General features: G+C 38.6%; 1 pseudogene; it reads left to right on the top strand.

The window, feature by feature from the left end:
• Positions 1–367: 367 nt before the first annotated feature.
• Positions 368–1,058, top strand: LOC100612310 (28 kDa heat- and acid-stable phosphoprotein-like; annotated as a pseudogene).
• The last annotated feature ends 11,457 nt before the right edge of the window (positions 1,059–12,515 follow it).

Below are 12,515 nucleotides of genomic sequence, written 5' to 3'. Positions count from 1 at the left end.
TTTGGAAAATATAACCTCACCAAATGAACTAAATAAGACACCATAATCAGCCCTGTAGGGATGAAGATATGTAACTTCTCTGACAGGGAATTAAAATTCGTTGTTTTGAGAAAGTTCAATGAACTTCAGGAAAACATGCAAATATACACACATAAACAATTTGTTAATTTATTATAAATATTTAACAAAAAGATTGAAATAATTTTAAAATGTCAAATGGAAATCCTGTAGCTAAAAAATACAATTGACAAAGTGAAATTAAATAAACGTCACAACAGCAGAATTGATCAAACAGAAAAAAATAATTGGTAAGCTCAAAGATAGGCTATTTAAAATACAAAGTCAAGACCACAGCCGCGGAGCCGTGATGCCTAAAGGAGGGAGAAAGGGAGGCCACAAAGGCCAGGCGAGGCAGTATACGAGCCCTGAGGAGATTGAAGCGCAGCTGCATGCTGAGAAGCAGAAGGCCAGGGAAGAAGAGGACCAAAAAGAAGGTGGAGATGGGGCTGCAGGTGACCCCCAAAAGGAGAAGAAATCTCTAGACTCAGATGAAGAGTGAGGATGAAGAAGGTGACTACCAGCAAAAGTGCAAAGGCGTCGAAGGGCTCAGAGACATCGAGAACCCCAACCGGGTGGCACAGACAACCAAAAAGGTCACACAACTGGATCTGGACGGGCCAACAGAGCTTTCGAGGAGAGAACGAGAAGAGATTGAGAAGCAGAAGGCAAAAGAGCGTTACATGAAAATGCACTTGGCCGGGAAGTCAGAGCAAGCCAAGGACGACCTGGCCCAGCTGGCCATCATCCGGAAACAGTAGGAGGAGGCTGCCCGGAAGAAGGAAGAGGAAAGAAAAGCAAAAGACTATACTACATTGTCAGGAAAACGAATGCAGTCACTCTTCCTGTATAAGTAACCGTGACCCATGGGAGGAGATGCCGGGGACCTGGGCCGCGCTGCCAGGACCTCTGCTGTGTCTCGCCCACCCTGTGCCCTGGCGCCGCTTCAACAGCCCCTCACGGCCAGGAGCCCCCCATGGCCTGGGGTCTCCTCTTCATCTTGGCACATAAATTGTTTGGGGGATGTGGCGAGGCGCTGGGGCAGGGGCAGCTGCTATCTTTGAGACGGAAAGATGCAGGACAGCATTTCATATATAACCATTTGAATGTTTTCACTGTTTTTACAATTCAGAGCCCTTGCTGGGGGGTGCCTGGGAGATGGGGTAAGAAGAGCTTTCATTTGTCTGATAGATAGCACTTAAGGGGGTGGTTGTCCCAGGAGGCAGCTGCTGACGGGTTTGCTACACCCAGCCCCGGACTGTGTTGTCTGGGTGCTCATTCAGAGAGAGGCTGTCATCTGGGAGCCCGTGTCCCTGTGTCCTCAAGGGTCATGGCTTGTTCCTGGTCAGTCCTATCTGACCGAAGCCTCGCCTGTCTGCCCTTCTCTGACCGGTTCCTACCCACCTGGCCGGGGCCAGTGCCCCTTTTTAACCCTACCCATTGATCATTTCAAGAAACCTCTGTTTACTGTGTGGCACCCAGGCAAAACATGCTCCACAAATTCAACTTGTATATTTGGCAGATTAAACTAGACATTATCGAAAAAAAATAAAAATAAAAATAAAAAAAGTCAAAAGAAATAGAAAAAGAATGATAAAAAATAGAGAATGAATATGAGATCTAGAAAATAGCCTCAAAAGTGCAAATATAACAGTGATTACCTTAAAAAGAGAGTAGAGAAAAGATAGGGGTATAAAGTTTATTCAAAAATTAACAGAGAACTTTGCAAACCTAGCAAAATATATTAATATCCAGGTGCAAGAAGACCAACAATCAACAAACAGACTCAATCCAAATAAGACAACTCTAAGGTGTCAAACTCTCAATGGTCAATGAAAAAGAAAGGACACTAAAAGAAGCAAGAGAAAAAAAGCAAATATAAAGGAATTCAGAAACAACTGGCAACAGACTTCTTGGTGGAAATGCTATGGGTCAGAAGGGAGAATGAAATATTTAAACTGCTGAAGAAAAATAAACTAAAAACCAAAAAATACTGTACCTAGCAGAGCTAGCCTTTAAATATGAAGGATAAACTTAAAAAAACTTTCCGGAACAAAATAAAATTTTATTAAAAATTTTCACATTAAAGAAAAGCCCAATAACTGATGACTACACTGCTGAATTCTAACAATCATTCAAAGAAGAACTAATATAAATTCAACTCTAACTTTTCAAGAAAATTGAAAAGGAGGGAATCTTTTCAACTCATTTTATGAGGCCAACATTTTCCTGATACCAAAACCAAAGACACAACAAAAATAGAAAACTAAACATCAATATCACTGATGAACATAGATGAAAAAATCTTCCACAAATTCTTGCACACTGAATTCAACAACACATTTAAAAGATCATTCACCATGATAAAGTGTAAAACATCCCATAGATGAGTGATCAATACACATGAAAGAAAATGTGATACATTGAATTAGCAGTCAAAAACAAAATTCAAATAATAATCTCAATAGATGCTAAAAACGGATTTGAGAAAATTAAACATCCTTTTATAATTAAAAAAACGCTAAAAAACTGGGTATAGAAGGAACATAGCTCAAAATAATGAAGGTCATATATGACAAGCCTATAGCTAACATTATATTGAGAAAAAAATGAGTTTTTCTTTAAGATTTACAACAAGGCGAGGAAGCCTGCTTTTATCATTTTTATTCAGTACAGTACTGAAAGTCCTAGGCAGAGAAATTAGATAAGGGAAACAAATAAAGGGCATCAAAATTGGAAAGATAGAATTCAATTGTTCCCTGTGTGCAGACACTATGATCTTATATTTAGGAAAAATGAAAGACTCCACCTAAATAATCTTAGAACTGATACATTAATTCAATAAAGTTACAAGATACAAAATTAACATGTACAAATCAGTAGTGTAAGTCACAGCAAACAATCTGGAAAAAAAGTTTAAAAAGCAATTCTATTTACAATAGCTACAAAATATACTTAGGAATAAATGTAACCAAAGAATTAAAAGATCTTTGAATAAAAACTATAGAACATCAATAAAAGAAATTGAAGAGGACACAAAAAGGTAGAAAGCTGTTGCATGTTCATGGATTGGAAAAAATAATACTGTTAAAATGTCCATAATATCCAAAATGATCTATATTTTCAATGTAATCCCTATCAGAATAGCAATAACATTCTTCTTAGAAGTGAAAAAAATCATAAATTTTGTATAAAACCATGAAATACTTGAAAAGTCAAAGCAACCCTGGGCAAAAATAGCAAAGCTGGAGGTATTATACTAACAGACTTCAAAATATACTACAGAGCTATACTAATCAAAACAGAAAGGTACTGGTATGAAAACAGGCACAAAGACCAATGAAACAGAATAGATGACTCAGAAATGAATCCATTCATTTGCAGCCAACTCATTTTTACAAAACTCACCAAGAACATACTATGGGAAAAGGAAAATCTATCCAATAAATGGTTCTGGGAAAACTGAATATCCATGTACAGAAGAATGAAACTGGACTACTATCTCTCACTGTATTAGTCCATTTTTATATTGCTATAAGGAACTATCAGAAACTGGGTAATTTATGAAGAAAAAAAGGTTTAATTGACTCACAGTTCTGCAGGTTTAACAGGATATATGACTGGGAGGCCACAGGAAATGTACAATCATGGCAGAAAGCAAAGGGGAAGGAATACCTTCTCACATGGTGGCAGGAGAGAGAGTGGAAAGGAAGTGCCACACACTTTCAAACAACCAGATCTCATGAAAACTCACTCACTTTCATGAGAACAGCAAGGGGGAGTTCTGCCCCCATGATTCAATCACCTCTCAATAGGCCCCTTCCCCCAAATATGGGGGTTACAATTTGAGCTAAAATTTTGGTGGGGACACAGAGCCAAACTATATCAATCCACCTCTGGTCCCTCCCAAATCTTATGTCTTTCTTACATTTTAAAATACAATCATGCCTTCCCAAGAGTTCCCCAAAGTCTTAACTCATTTCAGCATTAACTGAAAATTCCAGTCCAAAATCTCATCTGAGACAAGTCCTTTCTGCCTATGAGCCTGTAAAATAAAAAAAGAAATTAGTTACTTCCAAGATCCAATGGAAGTACAAATATTGAGTAATTGTTCCCATTCCAAAAGGGAGAAATTGGCCTGAACAAAGGGCCTACAGATCCCATGCAAGTCTGAAACCCAGCAGGGCAATTATTAAATCTTAAAGCTCCAAAATAATCTTATTTGACTCCATGTCTTACATCCTGGGCATGCTGATGCAAGGAGTGGGCTACCAAGACCTTGGGCAGCTCTGCTCTTATAGCTCTGCAGGGTACAGCCCCTGTGGCTGCTTTCATGGGCTGGCTTTGAATGCCTGCACCTTTTCCAGACACATGATTCAGCTCCATTCTAGAGTCTAGAGGACAGTTGTGCTCTCCTCACAGCTCTACTAGGCAGTGTCCCAGTGAGGACTCTGTGTGGGGACTCCAAACCCACATTTTCTCTCTGCACTGACCTAGTAGAAGTTCTCCATGAGGGCTCTGACTCTGTAGCAGACTTCTGCCTGGACATGAGGTATTTCCATACATCCTCTGAAATCTAGATGGAGGTTCCCAAACCTCAATTCTTGCCTTGTGTGCACTCACAGGTTCAACACCACATGGAAGCCACCAAGGCTTTTGGCTTGCACCCTCTGAAGCCATGGCCTAAGCTGTACCTTTGCCCCTTTTAGCCAGAGTTGGAGCTGAAGTTGTTGGGATGCAGAGTACCATGTCCCAAGGCTGCACAGAGCAGCAAGGCTCTTGGCCTGGCCACACAAAACCATTTTCCCTTTTAAACCTTCAATCCTATGATGAGAAGCAGTGCTGTGAAAATCTCTGAAATGCCCTGGAGACATTTACTCTATTGTCTTTGCTATTAACATTAGGCTTCTCTATACTGATGCAAATTTCTGCAGCAGGCTTGAATTTCTCTCCAGAAAATGAGTTTTCATTTCTACCACATGGTCGGGCTGCAAATTTTCCAAAATTTTATACTTTGCTTCCCTTTAAACACAAGTCCCAATTTCAGATCATATCTTTGTGAACACATATGACTATATGCTGTTAGGAGCAGACAGGCCACACCTTGAATGCTTTGCTCCTTAGACATTTCTTCTGCTAGATAGTCTAAATCATTTCCCTCAAGTTCGTAGTTACACAGATCTCTAAGGCAGGGGCAAAATACTGCCAGTATCTTTGCTTAATCATAGAGAGAGTGACATTTATTCCAGTTTCTAATAAGTTCCTCATCTCCATGTGACAACTGCTCAGCCTGGACTTTATTGTCCATATTACTATTAGCATTTTGGTCAAAACCATTCAACAAGTCTCTAGAAAGTTCCAAATTTTCCTACATCTTCTTATCTTCTTCTGAGCCCTCCAAACTGTTCCACTGTCTACCTCTTACCCAGTTCCAAAGTTGCATTCTCATTTTCAGGTATCTTTAAAGCAGTGTTCCACTCTCCTGGTACCAATTTTCTGTATAAGTCTGTTTTTACACTGGTATAAAGAACTGATACGGGGTAATTTATGAATAATAGAGGTTTAATTTACTCACAGTTCCACAGGTTTAAGAGGAGACATGACTGGGAGGTGCCAGGAAACTTACAATCATGATGGAAGGTGAAGGGGAAGAAAATACCCTATTCACATGGCGGCAGGAGAGAGAGAGAGTAGAGGGGGAAAGTGCCACACATTTTCAAACAATCAGATCTTACAAGAGCTCACTCACTATCACAAGAACAGGAAGTGAGAATTCTCCCATGATTGAATCACCTCCCACTAGGCCCCTTCCCTGGAATGTGGGGATTACAATTTGAGATGAGATTTGGGTGGGGATACAGAGCCAACCCATATCACTCACTATATACAAAAATAAACTCAACATGGATTAAAGACTTAAATGTAATATATGAAAGAAACAAAAGCAAAAATTGATAAATGGGTTACATCAAGCTAAAAAGCTGCACAGCAAAAGAAGCCATCAACAACGTGAAGCGACAACACACACAATGGAAAAATATTGACAATCTATCCATCTGACTAGGGATTAATAACAGAATATATAAAGAACTGAAACAACTAAATAGGAAAAACAAACCAAATACTATGAAATTCAAATAACTCAATAGCAAAATAAAATTCAAATAATTCAATTTAAAATGAGTCAAAGAGCTTAATATACATTTCTTAAAAGAAGTCACATAAATGTTCAACAGATATTTAAAATTGCTGAACATCACCAATCATGAAGTAAATGCAAATCAAAACCTAAATCAGATGTCATCTCACCCTAGTTATAATGGCTATTATAAAAATAAATAAACAAAAAAATAACATGCTGGTGAGGATGCAAAGAAGAATAAACTCTTAAATGTTTTTGGTGGGAATGTAAATTAGTACAGCCATTAAGACAAAGAATGTGAAGCTTTCTCAAAAAACTAAAAATAGAACTACCATATGATCCAGCAATTCCACTGCTGCATATATAAATCTGAAAGAAAGTCAGTATATCAAAGAGATCTGCACTCTCTTGCTTATTGCAGCACTATTTACAATAGCCAAGATAATCAATCCACCTGTGTGCATCAACAGATGAATAGATAAAGAAAATGTGTTATATATACAGAGTGAAATACTATTAAGTCATAAAAAAGAAAATCCTATTTTGCAGTAACACAGATGGAACTGGTGAACATTATAAGTGAAATAAACCAGGCACAGAAAGAAAAATATTGTATGTTCTGACTCATATGTGGGAACCATAACAATTGATTTTATAGACATGGTGAGTAGAATAGTTGTTACCTGAGGCTGGGAAGGGTAAGAAGGAAGCAGGTATGAAAAAAGATTGATTAATGTGTACAAAAATGCAGTTAAATAGGAGAAAAAAGTTCTAGTGTTCAATAACATAGTAGGGCAACTATAGCTAACAAAAATGTATTGTATGGGGTGGGACTAAGATGGCCGACTAGAAGCAGTGGCTTTCAGAGGTTCCCACCCAAAAAAATCATAATAAGCCTGTGAATCTTTCACCAGTAACCAGGGTATTTGGGTTGTCACATCAAAATTGACTAGAAGGCTGGAGTGACTCATGGAGAGAAGGAAGAACAGTGTGGTGCAATGGACCACCTGAGAGCCACCTGGGGAAGGGGAAACCCCTGCCTCTAGCCAACAGAGGTGTGAGTGAGCCTACTACTCAACAGGGGAAACTGCTTTTTCCATGGAACTGTGCAGCTCACGGATCAAAAGATCCCACTCATGAATCCATGCCACTGGGGCCTGGTGTCCCAACCCCGAAATGCACAAATTCTTGCAGCCTTCCAGCTGGAATCTGCTTAAGCCTACTGAACTCCCAGGGGAAGGGGTGACCAGCACCCACTATGGCTGCCTGCTGTCTAAGCCATTTGAGATCCTTGAGGGAGGGGCAGCAGACAGCGCTGGGACTTAAAACTGCCTAACATGCCAAGATCCCTGGGTGAGGGAAGGGCGGCACCCATTTCTATAGTTCCAGGCTGCATTTTTCCCCTGTTGGAGCCAGGGAGGCTGGAAGGCCTGGTCCCAAGACTTGTTCCCACAGCCCAACACCCAGCTGTGGCAGTCAGAGTGTCTCTTCAGGTGTCTCTTGAGGTCAGAGGTCTCAGAGGAAGGAGATGGCACCCATTTTTGCTGTTCTCCAGCCTCCTTAGGTGACATCAGATAAATAGGGCCTGAAGTGAACCCCCAGCAAACTGCAGCAGCCCTACAGAAGAGGGACCTGACTATTGAAGGAAAAAAAAAAACAAGCAGAAAGCAACAACAACAGCATCAACAACAACAACAAAAAGGGCCTCCTCCACAAAAACCCCATCCAAGGATCAGCAGCCTGAAAGACCAAAACTAGACAAACTCATGAAGGCGAGAAAGAATCAATGAAAAAATGCTGAAAACCCAAAAGGCCAGAATGCCTCTTCTTATCCAAATCATTGCAACGTCTCTCCATCAAGAAGGTAGAACTGGATGAAGGATCAGATGGATGAATTGACGGAAGTAGGCTTCAGGAGATGGGTAATAAAAAAACTATACTGAGCTCAAGGAGCATGTTCTAAGACAATGCAAAGAAGCTAAGACCCTTGATAAAAGGTTAGAGGAATTGCTTACTAGAATAGCTACTTTAGAAAGGAACATAAATGAACTGATGGAGGTGAAAAACACAGCACAAAAACTTTATGAATCATACACAAGTATCAACAGCTTAATCAACCAAGCAGAAGAAAGGACATCAGAGTTTGAAGACCAACTCACAGAAATAAGACATGCAGACAAGCATAGAGAAAAAATAATGAAAAACAATGAACAAAGCCTCTAAGAAATATGGGACTTCATCAGAAGACCAAACCTATGATTGATTGGAGTATCTGAAGCAGATGGGGAGAATGGAAACAATCTGGAAAACACACTTCAGGATACTATCCAGGAGACCTTCCCCAACTAGCAAGACAGGCCAACATGTAAATTCAGGAAATACAGAGAACACCATTAAGATACTCCAAGAGAAGATCAACCCCAGGACATGTAATCATCAGGTTCTCCAAGGTCAAAATAAGGAAAAACTGTTAAGGGCAGCCAGAAAAATAAATAAGGCCAGGTCACCTACAAAGGGAAGCCAATCAGACTAACAGCAGACCTCTCAGCAGAAACTCTACAAACAAGAAGAGATTTGGAGCCAATATTCAACGTTCTTAAGGAAAAGAATTTTCAACCCAGAATTTCATATCCAGCCAAACTAAGCTTCATAAGTGAAGGAGAAATAAAATCCTTTCCAGACAAGCAAATGCTGAGTGATTTCATTACCACCAAGCCTACCCTGTGAGAGCTCCTGAAAGAAGCACTAAACATGAAAAGGAAAAACTGGTACCAGCCACAGCAAAAACACACCAAAATCTAAAGACTGATGACATTATGAAGAAACTGCATCAACTAATGTGCAAAATAACCAAATAGCATCATTATTACAGGAGCAAATTCACACATAACAATACTAACCTTAAATGTAAATGGGCTAAATGCCCTCAATAAAAAGACACAGACTGGCAGATTGGATAAGGAGTCAAGACCCATTGGTGTGCTGTATTCAGGAGACCCATCTTACATGCAGTGACACACACAGGCTCAAAATAAAGGGATGGAGGAAAATTTAGCAAGCAAATAGAAAGCAAAAAAAAGCAGAGGTTGCAATATCAATCTCTGACAAAACAGACTTTAAACCAACAAATATCAAAAAAGACAAAGAGAGGCATTATATAATGATAAAGGGAACAATTCAACAAGACGAGCTAGCTAATTATTTTAAATATATATGCATCCAATACAGGAACACCCAGATTAATAAAACAAGTTTTTGGACACCTACAAAGAGACTTAGACTCCCACATATTAAAAGTGGAAACTTTAACACCCCACTGTCAGTATTACACAGATCAATGAGACAGAAAATTAACAAGGATATTCAAGACTTGAACTCAGCTCTGGATCAAGAGCGGACCTCATAGATGTCTACAGAACTCTCTACCCAAATCAACAGAATATACATTCTTCTCAGTGCCACATGGCACTTACTCTGAAATCAACTACATAATTGGAAGTAAAACACTCCTTAGCAAATTCAAAATAACCGAAATCATAACAGTCTCCCAGACCACAGTGCAATGAAATTAAAACTCAGGATTAAGAAACTCACTCAAAACCACACAATTTAGTGGAAATTCAACAACCTGCTCCTGAATGACTCTTGGGTAAATAATGAAATTAAGGCAGAATTCAAGAAGTTCTTTGAAACCAGTGAAAACAAAGAGACAATGTACCAGAATCTCTGGGAAACAGCTAAAGCAGTGTTAAGAGGGAAATTTATAGCACTAAATGTCCACATCAGAAAGCTGGAAAGATCTCAAATTGACACCTTAACATCACAATTAAAAGAGCTAGAGATGCAAGAGCAAATTAACCCAAAAGCTAGCAGAAGACCAGAAAGATCTAAGATCAGAGAAGAACAGAAGGAGATAAAGACAAACAAAAAAAACCTGCAAAAAATCAATAAATCCAGGGGCTGGTTTTTTGAAAAAATTAACAAAATAGATATACGACTAGCTAGACTAATAAAGAAGAAGAGAGAGAAGAATCAAATAGACACAATAAAAATGATAGAAGGGATATCACCACTGACCCCACAGAAATACAAACTACCATTAGAGAATACTATAAATACCTCTATGCAAATAAACTAGAAAATCTAGAAAAAAAATGGATAAATTCCTGGATGCATACACCCTACCAAGACTAAATCAGGAAGAAGTTGAATCTCTGAATAGACAAATAACAATCTCTGAAATTGAGGCAGTAATTAATAACCTACCAACAAAAAGAAGCCCTGGACCAGATGAATTCACAGCAGAATACTACCAGAAATACAAACAGTAGCTGGTACCATTCCTTTTGAAACTATTCCAAACAATTGAAAAGGAAGGAATCCCCCTTAACTCATTTTATGAAGCCAGCATCATCCTGATACCGAAACTGGGAAGAGACACAACTAAAAAGGAAAACTTAAGGCCAATATCCCTGATGAACATTGATGTGAAAATCCTCAATAAAATAATGGCAAACCAAATCCAGCAGCACATAAAAAACTTATCCCCACAACCAAGTTGACTTCACCCCTGGGATACAAGGCTGGTTCAACACATGGGAATCAATCAATGTAATCCATCACGTAAACAGAAACAAAGACAAGAAAAATCTATTGACAATTATGTCAATAGATGCAAAAAACACCTTTGATAAATTTCAACATCTCTTCATGTTAAAAACTCTCAATAAACTAGGTATTGATGGAACATATCCCAAAATAATAAGAGCTATTTATGAAAACTAATAGCCAATATCATATTGAATAGGCAAAAGCTGGAAGCATCCCCTTTGAAAACTGGCACAAGACAAGGATGCCCTCTCTCACCACTCCTATTCAACATAGTACTGGAAGTTTTGGCCAGTGCAATCAGGCAAGAGAAAGAAATAAAGTGATTCAAATAGGAAGAGAGGAAGTCAAATTGTCTCTATTTGCAGATGACATAATTTTATATTTAGAAAATCCCATCATCTCAGCCCAAAAACTTCTTGAACTAATAAGCAAGTTCAGCAAAGTCTCAGGATAAAAAATCAATGCGCAAAAATCACAATATTCCTTTACACCAACAATAGGCAAGCAGAGAGCCAAGTCATGAATGAACTCCCATTCACAGTTGCTACAAAGAGAATAAAATACCATACAGCTAACAAGGGACATGAAGGACCTCTTCTAGGAAAACTGTAAACCATTGCTCAAGGAAATAAGAGAGGACACAAACTGAAAGACATTCATGCTCATGGATAGGAAGAATCAATATCATGAAAATGGCCATACTGCCCAAAGTAATTTATAGATTCAATGCTATTCCTATCAAACTACCATTGACATTCTTCACAGAATTAGAAAAAAAAAAGTATTTTAAATTTTACATGGAATCAAATAAGACCTAGTATAGCCAAGACAATCCTAAGCTATAAGAACAAAGCTGGGGGCACTACACTACCTGACTTCAAACTATACTACAAGGCTACAGTAATCAAAACAGCATGGTACTGGTACCAAAACAGACATATAGACCAATGTAGCAGAACAGAGACCTTAGAAATAACACAACACCACACATTTCCAATTATCTGATCTTTGACAAACCTGACAAAAACAAGCAATGAGGAATGGATCTCCTATTCAATAAATGGTGCTGGGAAAACTGGCTAGCCACATGCAGAAAACTGAAACTGGACCCCTTCCTTACACCTTATACAAAAATTAACTCAACATGGATTAAAGACTTAAATGTAAAACACAAAATCATAAAAACCATGGAAGAAAACCTGGGCAATACCATTCAGGACATAGGCATGTGCAAAGACTTCATGAATGAAACAGCAAAAGCAATTGCAACAAAAGCCAAAATTGACAAAAGCAATCTAGATAAAATAAAGAGTTTCTGCACAGTAAAAGAAACTATCATCAGAGTGAACAGGCAACCTACAGAATGGGAGAAAATTTTTGCAATTTACCCATCTTACGAAGGTCTAATATCCAAAATTTACTAGGAACATAAACATATTTACAAGAAGAAACAGATGACCCCATCAAAAAGTGGGCAAAGTATATGAACAGACACTTCTGAAAAAAAAAAAAGACATTTATTTGGCCAACAAACATGATCAACATCATTGATCATCAGAGAAATGCAAATCGAAACCACAACGAGATACCATCTCACACCAGTCAGAATGGCAATTATTGAAACATCAGGAAACAATAGATGCTGGTGAGGCTATGGAGAGATATAAATGCTTTTACAATGTTGGTGGGAAAGTAAATCAGTTCA

This window comes from Pan troglodytes, chromosome 4 (genome assembly GCF_028858775.2).
Source record: "Pan troglodytes isolate AG18354 chromosome 4, NHGRI_mPanTro3-v2.0_pri, whole genome shotgun sequence".
Classification (NCBI taxonomy): domain Eukaryota; kingdom Metazoa; phylum Chordata; class Mammalia; order Primates; family Hominidae; genus Pan; species Pan troglodytes.
This window is presented reverse-complemented; position numbering and strand designations above follow the sequence as displayed.